Source organism: Taudactylus pleione, unplaced genomic scaffold (assembly GCF_031769625.1).
Source record: "Taudactylus pleione unplaced genomic scaffold, aTauple2 ptg000018l, whole genome shotgun sequence".
NCBI lineage: Eukaryota > Metazoa > Chordata > Amphibia > Anura > Myobatrachidae > Taudactylus > Taudactylus pleione.
Window position 1 is genome coordinate 5,624,705 of NW_028284420.1, and position 16,321 is coordinate 5,641,025.

General features: G+C 49.9%; 1 protein-coding gene across 1 annotated transcript in view; it reads left to right on the forward strand.

Annotated features, from left to right (window-relative positions):
* Window positions 1-16,321, forward strand: part of CAVIN1 (caveolae associated protein 1) — a 69,248-nt gene that overhangs the window by 22,309 nt on the left and 30,618 nt on the right. The gene's annotated exons all lie outside the window — the stretch shown is intronic.

Below are 16,321 nucleotides of genomic sequence, written 5' to 3' on the forward strand. Positions count from 1 at the left end.
TCGGACAGTGCGCGCTCCTGTGGGGTCGTACATTGCACCTCCAGATCTTACTACATGTTCACTTGATCTGGGTATACGATCCCATGTAGTGGGGGTATCGGCATATCGGGCAGTCGGGCAGCGGATCGCTCCGTGTGTGGTGACCACCCGATATGTTGGCCATTGGATCGGCTATTGCAGCGCAAGGTGCCGATCGCACCGTTTAGGGGCACCTTTATTGTGTCTGAAATTCTGGACTGTTACAAGGTATGCAGTGCTGTACAGCCTGTTAATTCTGAATTTTTTTTTTTTTTCTGTGAGACAAACGTCTTTAAAAGTTAGTGCACCCTTGAGACTAGCAGGAAGTTTGTTCCAAGCTATGGACAGTTCCTGTGACTCCTGAATAGGATTTAGAAAAAGTTGTATAAATCTTTGAAGTTTAGTTATGTGGGCCAGCTTGAGAGTTTACATTTGCAGAAGGCTGTTTTTTGGAAGTGTTATGGTAACTGTCACTGTGGAAAAATTGGGATTATTGCAGTGAGTCACTGATCTGTGAGTGGTGGTAACAGACCAAGTGCAGTGTGTTAGATACTTCTGTACACAAGATGGACTGACAACAGTGACATTCCTATACTAAATTTGTTTTATTCATATTTTTATTTAGAAGATTGAGTGCATTGTGCAAAGTGAAAAAATTATAGTTTAAAAACAAGATTTACATAGTTAAAATGTGAAATATGTAAATGCGACTGCAGTATAACATTGTGTTAAAATATGGATGCCAGCCAGTACTGCAATAATTACCACCGATCAATGGAAATGATAGTTAGACTGTAGTCATAGATGGCTGGCTGTTATAGTTTATTCATTAAGTGCCAACATATTACATAGTGCTGTACATAGAGGGAATTATAGTATAAATAATATACAATTACTTGGTCATTGTATAGGAAAAAAAGGTCCAGTCCAAATGAGCTTACAATCTAAGGCCTGTCAGGAGCAATTGTTACATAAGAGCGCAGAAAAACAATTGCAGTTGGTGGAGGGAAGTGTGTGTGGTTAATGTAAGGCACACGCATTATTCGCCACCAATAATAAATCAGCCATTAGTGCTGTTTATCACTTAAGATATCACACAGAGCAAAACAGAGAACAAAGAATTTCTGAAATCATAAAAGGCAATTTACAACTTGCAATACAGCGGAGACGCAGAGAAAAAATATTTTCAGTCCCACCGAAGTGCATAGGATTGTGAAACACGTTTGCAGATGAGCAAAATATTAGAGTGCTACTTGCTCAGTATCATAGGCGTCGGCAGGGCCGCCATCAGGGGGGGACTGCCGGCACTGGAGTCCCGGGCCCAGACACTTAGGGGGCCCGCCCGCTCCTACCCACCTGCCACGTGCTCAGGGCTGCCATCAGGAGGGGAACTGCTGGGACTGCTATCAAGGGGGAATGCTCACCATCCGCTCGCCTGTGCACTCTACCTGCTGCTGCTGCCGCTGCCCGCTGTGATTCCCAGCCTGCCACAAGGGTGAGTGAAGTAGATAGATTCCCTTTCAGGTTGGATAATGATGACCCGGCGACCGGCGCGCATGACGTCACGATGTCCCGCCGCTGATAGAGAGACACTGGAGTGGACAGAGGAACCACGGCTTGTGAGGAGGACTGAAGAGCAACAAGAAGAAGAAGAAGGTAAGTGTGGGACTGGCTTCCTGGGGTTGGGCTGGGGACTTACTGGCTGTGGCTCACTATCTGGGGCTTGGCTGAGTCTCACTGTCCTGGCTGGGTCTCATACTATCTGGGGCTTGGCTGGGTCTCACTGTCCTAGCTGGGGCTCACTATCTGGGCTTGGCTGGGTCTCACTGTTCTGGCTGGGGCTCACTATCTGGGGCTGGGCTGGGGCTCACTGTTTGTGGCTGGGCTGGGGCTCACTGTCCTGGCTGGGGCTCACTATCTGGGGCTTGGCTGGGTCTCACTGTCCTGGCTGGGACTCACTATCTGGGGCTTGACTGGGTCTCACTGTGCTGGCTGGGACTCACTATCTGGGGCTTGGCTGGGTCTCACTGTCCTGGCTGGGGCTCACTATCTGGGGCTAGGCTGAGTCTCACTGTCCTGGCTGGGGCTCACTATCTGGGGCTGGGCTGGGACTCACTGTCAGGCGGCTGGGCTGAGTCTCAATGTCCTGGCTGGGGCTCACTATCTGGGGCTCACTAGATGAGGCTGGGCTGGTTCTCACTGTCTGGGGCTGGAGACAAGTATTGGACAGCAAGGCTGGGATGGAGAGACCGAAGGGGACCAGATGTGTTCAAATTGAAAAGTTAGCTAAATACAGACACCATTATCAATGGCAGATACAGTATAATTACTATATTAATACCCCATTTTAAATACTAATACTACATAATTGCTGCTGTTTTAAAGGGGGAGGCTGGGGGCCCTGCCTATTTCGTCAGTCCCGGGCCCCACCATTTCTGATGGCAGCCCTGGGCGTCGGTAATGAGGGGGCAAGAAGGCGTTTTGCCCCCCCTCCCCCCACAAACTTTTCTGAGGCACCAGTGGAGTGGCGGCTGCGGACGGACAATTGGCTGCACAGTCCCTGCACTGCACGGAGGCAGGGCCGCAACTAGGGGGGGGGGCTAGATGTGCATGTGCACTGGGTGCCAGAATGCAGGGGGTGAAATAGGGCTGACTCACGGTGGCTTGGGGACTGCAGATTCAGAAAACGTCCATTCAAAAATGGCCACCGCCGCGGAGGAGACAGACACTAGAGGTCCTACTAGACCTCTAGTGTCTGTAGGCCAGCGCAAGTGCCGGGTGAAGATGCTGAAAGCTGCACCTTCTCCCGTGAAACCCCCTGGCAACGAGCAATAAACCCCATAGCAATGAGCATGTAACCCCATGGCAACCAGCATGAAAACGAGCATGTAACCCCATGGCAACCAGCATGAAACCCCATGACAATGAGCATAAACCCCATGGCAACCAGCATGAAACCCCATGACAATGAGCATGTAACCCCTGGCAACGAACATAAACCCCATAGCAACGAGCATGAAGCCCCTTGGCAACGAGCATGGAACCCCTGGTAATGAGCATAGAACCCCTGACAATGAGCAAGTAATTTTAAAGTAATTAGAAGCCTTACTGTGGGGCATAAAATGGTGTCAGGCAAATATGTAAGTGGCACTTTGGTAATAGGCATCATAGTGTGTGGCATAATGTGTAATGGGCATTATTGTGTGTGGAATAATGTAAGTCACTATACCAGGGACGCTTGACTAGTGCATTGCCTTATGGAGGAGCAAGGACAAAATCCAGGTACGGGAAGGGAGGGGGCGCAAAATTGCTGCCTTGCCCCGGGTGACAGATATCCTAGTTTCGGCCTGACGGAGGAGAGGGAGGTGTAATGTTATGTGAGGTCTTTATGTTAAAGAACCGCACATTCCACCTCAACCTTCGGTCAGTGCAGGAGCTATGCAGCCTATTGCTATAACGCACAGCCCCTGCCTTCTGCTCCCTGGTGGTCCTGCCCTTTTTTTTCATCCTGGTGCTGGCCTCTTCCTCCCCCGTGTTACCGACCTGCCTCCACCCAACAACAGGTAAGTTGGAGGGAGAGGGGGAGCGCCAATACTAAATTATATCTTGCCCCCCCATATAAAATTGTTCTGATGCCCCCGCTCAATGTGCAGTACGCATATTAGTGTGTCTACTGTTACAGAGCAGTTGAAAACAGAGGATGCAGTTTGTGAATAAGCATTCAGGTCTTGTCCACTCCAAGTTATTTAAAAAAAAGCTTCACACACACAAATAGTAAGAGCTAAAGGCAAAGTAAGACATGAGAAGCTACACTTAAGGGCATACTTGCCTACTCTCCCGGGAGTCACGGGAGGCTCCCGAATTTTTCAGGTAACTCCCCCGAAAGAGTAGGCATTGGTCCCGCACCCCGCCCACTCCCTCTTGAAGTGGTCAGGATGGAGAGATTTTCTGAGACATTTGCAGGTCCGTAGGGTGAGGGTGGGGCTAAATGACGCAATTCGCATCATTTAGCACTGCCCCATCCTCATGGACCCGTAAATAGTGGGGTTTTCTGTAAAGGGGGTGGGGCCTAGTGGCGGCTATAGTCTGGCCCCGCCCCCAAAGATGAGAGCAGCAGGTACTCTCCGGCTTCTCCCGGAAAGGTGCCCTGCAAAGTCAGCAAGTATGCTTAAGGGACAGTGGGGCATATGTACAGTATCAATTATCAGGTTTTAGACCCGATAATTGTAATTCCTTATCGCCGCTTTTCACAGCAATTAGAAATTATGTACCACCCAAAAGGAGCCCCTCAATGCGATGTGTTAGAAGTGAAGATTACATTAATGCTAAGTTTTAAGTTTAAGTGAAATTTACTCACATTCCAAAGTGACAATGGAGGTGAATTGACAGGACATAAAACATAGAGGGGCCTATTCATCATCACCTAATATTTACAAAAGAAGGTGAAAATTAACATTTTCACCTACAATTGTAAAAATTAAGTTATCGGGCCATTCATTAATAAGGTAAAGCAGGAGATATCACAGATATCTCCTACTTACCTTCCTTTTGCAGAATGGCCTGCTGTCCTCATACATTAGCATGGGGACAGAATTAATCAAGCTCCGAAAATAAAATATTTTCGGACCTTGAGTGTGGTAGATGGTGAATGCTCCCACTCATGGATCGCAACTCTCGGATCCCTCCGCCCCTGTCTGGCTCCTTCCGCTGGACGTCGGGGCTCTTAGCAGTGAAGCCACTTGCGGGGACAGTTGGTTTCGCATCAGCTGTCACCGCGCCGCAGCAATGATGAATTGCTTTGGATTTCGCAGCTAGTTAGAATGTTAATAATCGGGGTCCCCATAACTTCTTAAGACATCACAGTATAGATCATCAAAAGACAGTTTTATTGACACTAGAGCAAAATTGGATAGATGAACTGAAAAACAGAACCCTGACTGACATAATACCTGACTCTGGGGTGAAGCAATACTAACAGCTATTTACTTTCAAAACAGATTATTAACTAGAATGGTGGAAAAAACTTCATATGAGCTTTGGCATGGTAAGAAAGCTAACTTAACATGCATCAGAGTTTATGGGTGCAACATATTTATTTACATTCCTTAAGAAAAACGCATCAAGCTACGAAACTGAACAGTGGAAATAAATCCTTGTTAGGAGGGGCGCAGCTATACCTCTGGGGGTCCCATAGCAAAATTTCTACATCCATCCATTCTGACACATCACCCCCCTCCCTCTGAGCCTCCATCCACCACAACCCGCCTCACTTCTGTAGTAGAGTCTTGCTGGTAATCCGCCAAGTCATATTTTTACATTTTACCAATACTGGGACCAGTACGGTTTATAACTCAGCCTTGCGCTGTGTGTTTCAGACTTAAATAGAGAAGCAAATTCTACAACAGACAATGCCAATGTCTCCTCATGTAATGTAATTTCAGTCTAAACCAAGCAGATTTAGCAGAAACACTGATAAGTATATTTAAGGGGTAATGCTAACGTTGCAGAAGGTGGAGCATTGATATGACACTCCCTCTTACAGACTGTACAGTGTGCTTGTTTTTCTGTGCATCTCAAGTACATTTCTAGTTTGGAAAGGCATCTATCTAGAGTGGAAAGTATATGTGCACATTAATGTGTGCTGAGTGGACCATCTACAGTATATGCACCAGAGATAAATCAAGGGATTTCATATTGTTTATCTAGTACACTTCGTAAATAATGTCTATATGGTTTTCTTTGCTCTCAGTTGTCTTGATGTAGAGTTATAAACGTACACCTGTTGGCAGAGCAGATCTTGCATGTACTATTACAGCATGTGCTATGGAACAGATTGTACGGAAATATGAGCAATGCAATACACTTATGGCTGTTGTCATATCAATGCAATTGCGGGTTATATGGAGTTGGATGTAAGCATAAATATGGCAAGTGTGCACTGATAATGATGACTCAGTACCAAAGCAAGTGTACAGATAGAGGGCGTGTGTACAACTCTGCATATGGGTGAATATACACATTTATTTCTCTGCATGCAGCATGGAGAGACATGCACTTTATTTCCGTTTCATACTATACCCATATATACAGCACAGTACCAACATCTACAGATGTGTCCACATACATCTAACCTCCGTGCGCTACAAGTCGTGTTGAACATAACGTGCTAGCGTCGTGCGACTTGGTAGCGCAGTATCTGTATGCAAAATACAACCATACAGTGTCAGCAGCTGTGACACTGTAACGTAGCCTTTCGCATGCAGATACAGCCGCAGTCGCATACAGAATATAGGCATGCTGCATATCATTTTAATCAACAGAATAAGACGCATTTGAAGGTAAAAAGATGCACGAAAAGAAGCTTGGCACTACCAAGTCAACTAGAAGGGCTGTTTAACGCGCAAGGAAGTAAGATGTATGTGGCCACATCTGTATAATTGAGACTCCTGCCGGTGCTAGCTAAGATTGCAAAACTGAAGTTAGTCATTTTAAAATTTTAAAAAGAACCGAAGATCACTTTTACTTGTAGAACTTCTTTTTCAAATGTTTAACCTACAGGACTTTGAATTGCTTTTATTTGTGGGGCTTAGTTCCTCTTTAAAGGCTATATTTTTGGTACATATATTATAACAAGTGATAACTAGTGAAGAGTAGACTGGACTCTGTGATAAAAGAAGAGTTAATGTACATTACAGTAATGGAATGAATATTTAGCCTGTGAAACCTTGTGTATCCGGCCCCTGTTCACACTCATTGTTCAGTGAATGACGCCCGCCCAAGCCCTCTCCATTGTTTCATTATATTCCTGTTAGGTGTTAATTGCAAAAGCAGATTTTATATTCTGGATGTTGTAAGGAACCTAGGGATTTGCAAGGAACATATCATCTGCAGGTCACATACTATGTTCTAATTTAATTAACTGATGAGCACCAATGATAAGAAAACTATGGAAATAAACAACTGTTGATACACCTAGACATTAAGGGGCCTATGAATGAAGCCCTCCCAGCCCTTAAATAATGTGAAAATTTCTGTTTTCACAGTATTACAGCATTAATTAGTAATTAAGCTATTTATAAATGCCATACAGTGCATCCGGAAAGTATTCACAGCGCTTCACTTTTTCCACATTTTGGGGGAGATGTATTAACGGCGACATCGCCATTGCGGTACATCCCCCCCGACTTCGCGTACATACCTAGGTTCATTACCGCGGTATGTACCAAGGATTTCGCAAAGGACAGCTCTCTCGAGAGCTGTCCTTTGCGATGCTGCCAGGCAGAGGGACTTCCGGGTTGAACACCCAGAAGTCCTTCTGCGCATGCGCAGAAGGACGCGGGCCGCGGGGGCTCATGGGAGGCATCCGATCGGATCCCTCCTAGCCCCGAGCGTCGCGCTAAGAAGCCCATAGGCTTCTATTGGGTAACGCCACCTGCAGGTGGCGTTACCTAGTGACGCGAAGCAGCAGAATGCAGCGCATTCTGCTGCTTAATACATACGGGGAATGCGGTAAAACCCCCGAAAACTGCATTTTCGGGGGTTTTACCGCATTTTGCCGTTAATACATCTCCTCCTTTATGTTACAGCCTTATTCCAAAATGGAATAAATTTATTTTTGTCCTCAAAATTCTACACACAATACCTCATAATGACAATGTGTTAAAAGTTTTTTTTAGATTTTTGCAAATGTAATAAGGAAAAAAAACAAAAAAATCAATCACATGTACAAAAGTATTCACAGCCTTAGCTAATAATTTGTTTCTCATGGTCTGAGAATCCTTCAGGTGCATTTTAGCAAACTCCAGGCGGGATGCCATGTGCTTTTTACTAAGAAGTGGCTTCCGTCTGGCCACCCTACCATACAGGCTTAATTGGTAGTTTGCTGCAGAGATGGTTGTCCTTCTGGAAGGTTCTCCTCTCTCCACAGAGGAATGCTGTACCTCTGACAGAGTGACCATCGGGTTCGTGGTCACCTCCCTGATTAGGGCCCTTTTCCCATGATCGCTCAGCTTAGACGGCCGGCCAACTCTAGGAAGAGTTCTGGTGGTTCCGAAATTCTTCCATTTACGGATGATGGAGGCCACTGTGCTCATTGGGACCTTCAAAGCAGCAGATATTTTTCTGTACCCTTCCCCAGATTTGTGCATCGAGACAACCCTGTCTCGGAGGTCTAAAGACAATTCCTTGGACTTCATGCTTGGTTTGTGCTTGTCAAGTGTGGGACCTTATATAGACAGGTGTATGCCTTTCAAAATCATGTCCAAACAACTGAATTTACCACAGGTGGACTCCAATTAACCTGTAAGAACATCTGAAGGATGATCAGTGGAAACAGGATGCACCTGAGTTCAATTTTGAGCTTCGTGGCAAAGGCTGTGAATACTTATATACATGTGATTTCTTAGGTTTTTTTTTTTTATTATATTTGCAAAAATCTCCAAAAAGCTTTTTACACATTGTCATTATGGGGTATTGGGGTAGATGTATGAAGCCCAGAAACGGTATCAGCGCACGTTAAGTGCGCTGATACCGTTTCTCCCCGATACTTGCGAGATCCCGCGCATGCTCATTGGAGCCGGCCGGGCCTGACACACATCGCATCAGCACTAGGCTGATGCGATGTGGTCTGTAGCGGGTAGCGCCGGAGGGGGGAGTTAACGCTCCCCCTCTTCGGCCGGTGAGATGTTCACACATCTCACCGGTAGTGCTTCCTGCTTCGCCTCGGTAAAGAGGCGAAGCAGGAAGCGTTATAGCGGCACTTAACGTGCCACTATAATACATCTACCCCATTGTGTGTAGAATTTTGAGGACAAAAATTTATTTATTCCATTTTGGAATAAGGCTGGCTGTAACATAACAAAATATGAAAAAGTGAAGCGATGTGAATACTTTCCGGATGCACTGTATAATAGCATAGTAGATATCTCCTGCATTCAGTTCTAAATTAAATGCTCAAGATGTGACCATATTTCTCTATGGGGATGGCAAAAGGGGCAATCTAACAATCTACAAAAAACAAGAGATATGGTAAGAACTTACCTTTGTTATCTCTGTTTCTACGAAGTCCATAGGGTCCACAGGGTTGACCTTGGGGTATAGCTGGATCTGGATCCACGGGCACCACGCAGTTAAAGCTTTGCTGCTCCCAGGATGCACTTGGGTCCGTCTTCCTCTATACCCCGCCCCCGGCCACAGGCACCTCAGTTGGTAAGCAGCTAAGGCCGGAGGAGGAGACTAAACAGAGAGAAGGAAGACTGGAACACACAAGAAACCATACTCACAGAAATGGGAGACGGAAAACCGGTGACCAGCCACACAGCCCATTTGAAGCCAGGTGCGTCAGGGCGGGCGCCCTGTGGACCCTATGGACTTCGTAGAAACAGAGATAACAAAGGTAAGTTCTTACCATATCTCTTGTTTTCTACTTCAGGGTCTATAGGGGGTCCACAAGGTTGACCTTGGGGATGTCCCAAAGCAGTTCAACTAAGGGCGGGGACGCTCCTGTGCTGAAAGGAGTACCCGTCGCGCCCAAAGGATGCATCCTGAGAGGCGAAGGTGTCAAACACATAAAACCTCAAAAACATCTGAATTGAAGACCAAGTAGCCGCCTTACACAGCTGAACAGCGGAGGCGCCACGTCTAGCAGCCCAAGAGGGACCCACAGAACGAGTGGAATGAGCCTTAACAGATGCTGGCACAGGTAAACCCTCCTGCGCATAAGCCTCACAAATAACTGAACGAAGCCAACGGGCTAACGTTGGCTTGTTGGCAGGCCAACCCCTCTTGTGAAAACCGAAGAGGACAAACAAAGAATCCGACTTCCTAACCGAAGCAGTCCGGTCCACATAGATTCTAAGTGCCCGGACCACATCCAAGGAAGCCTCACCAGCAGAAAGATCAGGTGACTGAAAAGCTGGCACAACAAGTTCCTGATTAATGTGGAACTTTGAAACCACTTTGGGCAAAAACTCAGGACGCATGCGGAGCACTGCCCTGTCCTGGTGAAAAATCAGAAAAGGAGGGCGACAGGAAAGCGCCCCCAATTCTGAAACCCTCCTGGCAGAAGCAATTGCCAGGAGAAAAATGGTCTTAAACGTCAGCGACTTGAGCTCCACCGACTCAAGCGGCTCAAAAGGAGGACCCTGCAAGACCCTCAGTACCACCGTCAAGTCCCACGGAGCCACCAGAGGCACGAAGGGAGGCTGGATCCTGAGAACACCTTGGAAAAAGGTGTGAACATCTGGCAGTGTAGCAATCCGTCGCTGAAACCACACGGACAAAGCAGACACATGAACCTTCAGAGAGGCCAGGCGTAAGCCGAGGTCCAATCCTGACTGAAGAAACTCCAAGATTCTGGAAACCCGGAACACCTGCGGATCATAGTTTCTGGATTCACACCACTGAAAGTAAGTGTGCCACACCCTGTGGTAAATCCGCGCGGAAGCAGGCTTGCGTGCCCTAAGCATGGTACCAATGACCGAACTGGAGAAACCCCTAGACCTCAAGACGGCTGTCTCAAGAGCCACGCCGTCAAAGACAGCCGACCCAGATCCGGGTAAAGGCAGGGCCCTTGAGACAACAGGTCCCGACGCTGAGGAAGAAGGTACGGAGCGTCGATGGAGAGGCACCTCAGATCGGAGTACCAAGGACGTCTGGGCCACGCCGGAGCCACCAGCACGAGCGTGCCGCCGTCCTGCTTGAATTTCCGCAGGACCCGAGGAAGCAGGGATATCGGAGGAAACAGATACGCCAGGTGAAACGTCCATTTCACCGACAGAGCGTCTACCAGACAGGCGCCTGCGTCTCTTGTCCTTGACCCGTAAACGGGCAACTTGTGATTGTGACGGGAGGCCATCAAGTCCAGCTCCGGCAGCCCCCACCTGTCCACGAGTAGCTGAAACACCTCTGGGTGAAGCGACCATACACGTCATGACGGCTGAGGAAGTCCACCTCCCAATTGAGGACCCCGGGAATGAAGACTGCCGAGATCGCTGGAACGTGACACTCCGCCCAAGCAAGAATGCGAGACACCTCCGACATTGCTGCCCGACTGCGAGTTCCCCCTTGGTGGTTGATGTACGCCACCGTGGTGGCGTTGTTGGACTGCACCTGAACCGCCCTTCCGTGAAGAGCGGGGCCGGACGACTGCAGGGCCCTGTACACAGCCCGCAGTTCCAGGATGTTGATGGGGAGAAGTGCTTCCTCCGCGGACCAACGACCCTGAAGCGATAATGAGCCGGTCACTGCCCCCCAACCCCGGAGACTGGCATCCGTCGTGAGCAGGACCCAGTCCGGGATCCAAAAGGGGCGCCCCTCGACCAGATGCGCTGTCTGAAGCCACCAAGCCAAAGACTGTCGAACCTCCGGGGACAACACCAGCATCTGAGAGCGGATCCGGTGAGGTAACCCGTTCCATTCCGATAGAATCAGCCCCTGCAGGGGCCGGGAATGGAACTGGGCAAATTCCACCATGTCGAATGTCGACACCATGGACCCCAGAACTCTCATAGCTGAATGGACCGACAGGCGGCAACTGCTCAGGCAACTGTGTGTCCGCAGCTGCAGGGAGGAGACCTTCTCCGGAGTCAGGAAAATCCGTTGCTGACGAGAATCCAGCAGGGCTCCCAAATGAACCATCCGCTGTGATGGAATCAGGGAGGACTTCTTCCAGTTTATCAACCACCCGTGTGCTTGAAGACAAGCAATGGTCAGGTGGAGATGTCGAAGAAGCACCTCCGGGGAGCTCGCCAGCAGCAGAAGATCGTCCAGGTACGGCAACAGACGTAGACCCTGACCCCGAAGGTGGGCAGCCATAACTGCCATCACCTTGGTGAACACCCTCGGAGCCGTGGAAAGGCCGAAAGGCAACGCCCGAAATTGGTAGTGATGGTTCAGGATAGCAAACCTCAGATACCGCTGATGTGCCGGTGTTATGGGCACATGGAGATAGGCGTCCTGGATATCGAGGGAGACCATATAATCCCCGGGTTCCATCGCCAGAATGATGGAACGTAACGTTTCCATCCTGAACCTGGGAACTCTGAGGTATCTGTTCAGAGACTTCAAATTCAGGATAGGGCGATGAGAACCATTGGGTTTCTGTACCAGAAACAGAGTAGAATAGTACCCCGTCCCGCGCTGAGACTGCGGAATGGGAACAATGACCCCTGCTAGTAGCAAGGATTCTATAGCTACCTGAATCTGACCAGCTTTGGTCTTGTCCAGAGAAGGACTCGTACAGAAAAACTGGTTGGGCGGACTGAACCGAAAAGACAGGGCGTACCCCTGAGAGACTACTTCTCGAACCCAGGCATCCGTGGTGGTATTGTGCCAACACTGGGCGAAATGGAGAAGTCGGCCTCCCACTCTGGGGTCCCCCAGAGAGAGGCCCGTCCCATCAGGCAGCAGGTTTATCCTCCTGCTTGGAAGAAGGGCGCCGAGCACTCCATGCTTGCTTCTTGGGCTTGGGTGCGGCCTTGGTTGACGAATGTCTCGGGAAGGACTGGCCCTTGGCCTTACCCTGAACCCGAAAGGACCGAAAGGCAGAGCTCCTTACTTTAGCCGGCGCAGAGGCCGAAGGGAGGAAAGCCGACTTGGACCTAGCCAAAGTATCCACTATTTTGTCCAAATCCGGACCAAATAGTAAATCACCATTAAAAGGCAAGGCCTCCAGACCCTTTTTTGAATCTGCATCAGCCCTCCAGGACCTCAGCCACAGGGAGCGCCGAGCAGACACCGCTGCAGCCGACACCCTAGAAGTGAGCAGGCTGGCATCCAAAGACGCTTCCCCAATATAGGAAGCTGCATCCCGCATCTGTCCCACTAACGCTCTCTGGATATCCGGAGCCTCATCAGGAAAGGTATCCTCCAAGGCATTGGCCCATGCCTCAATGGCTTTAGCCACCCAGGAGATAGCCATGGACGGGCGAGCCACCGCCCCGGAAAGAGAATAAATGGACTTTAAACAAGTCTCCACCTTCCTATCCGTGGGATCCTTCAAAGAGGAGATAGATGGCAATGGCAGCGTCGCGCTTTTGATCAAGCGGGTAACGTGGGAATCCACCGCCGGCGGAGTCTCCCATTTCCTGCAATGAGCTTCAGGAAAAGGATAGTTCGCCGCCAACCTCTTCTGTGGATGGAACCTCTTACTGGGTAATTGCCAGGCCGCCGCCATATGATCCGATAATTGATCAGACAGGGGGAACACAGTTGAAGTCACCTGGGTCTTTTTAAAATTAGGAAACTTCGACCTAGGAGCCGGCGCATCATCCTCAACATGTAGGATAGCCCGCACCGCCCTAACTAAGGCTGGAACATTAATGGAGGACTTAGCTTCCACCTCCTGCCCCATGGCATCAGAGTCAGAGTCCTCATGGATTTCTCCATCATCTGAGGACACTTCCGAGTCCGACAACTGCGCAGCTAGTGAACTCACCACAGGACGTTTAGACGCCCTTGGTGGCACATCACCTTGCAACATGGACTGAAACGCCGAGGATGAAGCCGCCAGACTCTGTACGGAGCTGGAGAGAACATCCACCCAAGGCGGAGGAGCCGTCGGAGCAAAACTCTGCAAAGGCACTACAGACTGACGCGTCCCTGGGGAAGACTGCACATACACAGGCAGTAAGGACCCACAGTCTGGGCCCCGGGGGGAGACCGCAACATTTGTGGAACACCCGGGGAATGGGGGATGGTGGGCTGCGGCAACGTCCTAGATGGGACCGCTGATGGGACCGATAACCGGTCCGCAATAGACGCCAGCACCTGTGAAAACATCGCCCAAGGAGGGTCCTGTGATACAGGGGGGTTGGAGGGGCCCGGTACCAGCTGGCACCGCCCGCACAGACCATCCTGAGATAAGTCTTCCCCATCAACTCCAGCAGCACAGCGTCTGCAGGAAATTAGCACAGGAGCCACAGAGCGCTCAGTCTCCTCATCAGACATGATACCGTAAATCACAAGAAATAGGTATCACCAGAGGAATTACGGTTTTAACACCCGCGCACTCACCAGTATGCGACACAACAGCCCAGATATGGTACTGTGTAGCACACAACAGTATGTGACTGACCCCACTAATACGTGTTTTATATAAGTGAGGGTCTCAGAAACAACGCCCTTCCCCCACACACCTGCCGGGCCGTAGGAGAAGGAAAGGGATAGTTATAAGCTGACAGCAAGGAGAATAAGTCACAGACAGGCAGCACTAGCAATAGTCACATACAATGCAGAAAAGTTAGTACTCACTGCACCTTCCGCTACAATCAACCTGCCCAGATTCAGTGTCTGGGAGGGCTATAGCGCTGTGTACACTGTCCTTTAGCAGGGGAGAGGTACACAGGGGGACCGGTCCACTTGATACCGCCTGGGAGTCTGCGATGTGCCAGTAAAGATGGCCGCCGGAGACCTCAGAGGAGGAGTGGCCGAGAGATAAGAGCAGCTCAGCGACGCCAGACTGCTAGTTGAAAGGTGCGCTGAGCTGAGGGGAGGAGCCGCTAGACAGGGAAGGCTGCCTCCCCTGGCTAGCAATTAACCCCCGGGTTGCCGGTCCCGCTACCAGCCTGTTACCCTGGTGGTCTAGCGGACACGCGGGGTATTCCTCTATAGAGGGGGAGCCCGCCGCCGCCGCTAGCGCCTCCGGTCTGTCCCCAGAGACCGGAGGCTTCTGACTGCATACAAAGTATCCGCGGGCCGCCGCACGCGGCGACCCGCGGCTTACCTGATCCCCGTCGCATCCGGCAGCAGTCAAGGGAGTCCCCAGAGCCCGGCTAGTACAGGCTCTGGGGTCCCGCCGCGATCCCCAGAGCTGTACTGGCGTTGCGGCGCCAGCGGGGAGAAGGAGCGGCAGCGTGGACGTCCTAAAGGACAGTCTAATGCTGCCGCTCTAAAAGTGTAAAAAAGTAGAAAAAAATAAAAAAAATTCTCTTTTAAAATAAAGCTTAGGGGCTGCTCCTGCAGCCCCACTGCGACAGGGTGACCCGACTCCGGCCGGGCACCAACTAAAACTGAGGTGCCTGTGGCCGGGGGCGGGGTATAGAGGAGGACGGACCCAAGTGCATCCTGGGAGCAGCAAAGCTTTAACTGCGTGGTGCCCGTGGATCCAGATCCAGCTATACCCCAAGGTCAACCCTGTGGACCCTGAAGTAGAAAGCTTAGTTTTTCGCAGCTTGCCTCCGATAACAGCTCCAAATTATGGCTTAAGCACGAACAAAGAGGGATCTTCTAATGCCTCACCGACATGTTGAACAGTCCTCCTCATCTTTCAGTCATTTACTGTTTTGTGCAAATGCATGGCGAGAACTCAACCTAGAAGTCCGGGCCAGTTCTAGATTTTGCGGAGCCCATGGCTAAAGTTTCCTTTGGCTTTCTGAGCTCAGGGTGTGCGGTCTAATTGGGGTGAGTGGCCATGGATGAAAAAAAAAGATAGAGAGTAAAATAGTAATTGTGCTTCCAAGTAGCGGCCCAGCGCGCTGCACGGGTGGGGGGGGGGCACCATTTGCCAGGGGGGATTCATCCTCCTTGCTGCTGCTGCTTCAAGTCCATCCTCTCTACTCACTGCTGTCGCTCCCAGAATGCCATGTGCGACAACGTCATGCGGCATTACGTCATCACACACGACACTGGCATTCTAGGAGGTAACAACAGTTGCCATGCCAAGTTTGGTAATATGGCGAGCAAGAGCAGGGGCCGTCAGATCAGGGAGTCTGTGGCCCCGCCCTCAGGCCGCAGCAACCCATGCGTTAGCCCTGCTTGCCCTTCGTTTTAGAACCACCACTGCTAGAAGTATATCCTAGTGATAGCTATCATCAACGATTTTGTGTTGGGGGGCAACTTATAATTGTTCCGGCACTCGCCCCTCCCCCCCCTCTCACCTGAGTGGCATCCACAGACGGTCAGAGGCTGTGTTTTATAGCAATAGGCTGTACAGCCCCTACACCACACGGAGGAGGTGTAATGTGCAGTGTTTTAACTTATACTGTACATTACACATCCGTGTGGTGCAGGGGCCCTGCAGCCTATTTCTATAAAGCACAGTACCTGACCATCCGCAGTCGCCACTCCTATTAAATGTTTTCGGGGGGAGAACCGCCACCCTGACTCCCCCATCCCATTCCGACACCAATTGCTATCATTATACTGTACACTTTTCGTCAGCACAACCTCTTATTGTGAATAACAGCGATAACAGATGAATCTTATGGGAGCAAAAATGTGATTTGTAAAAAAAATGCGCCCTGTGCCAGCCTCCCCCTTAGCTTCTGGAGTCATGAAGTTGAGCGAAGGGGGCAGGGCCAGCAGC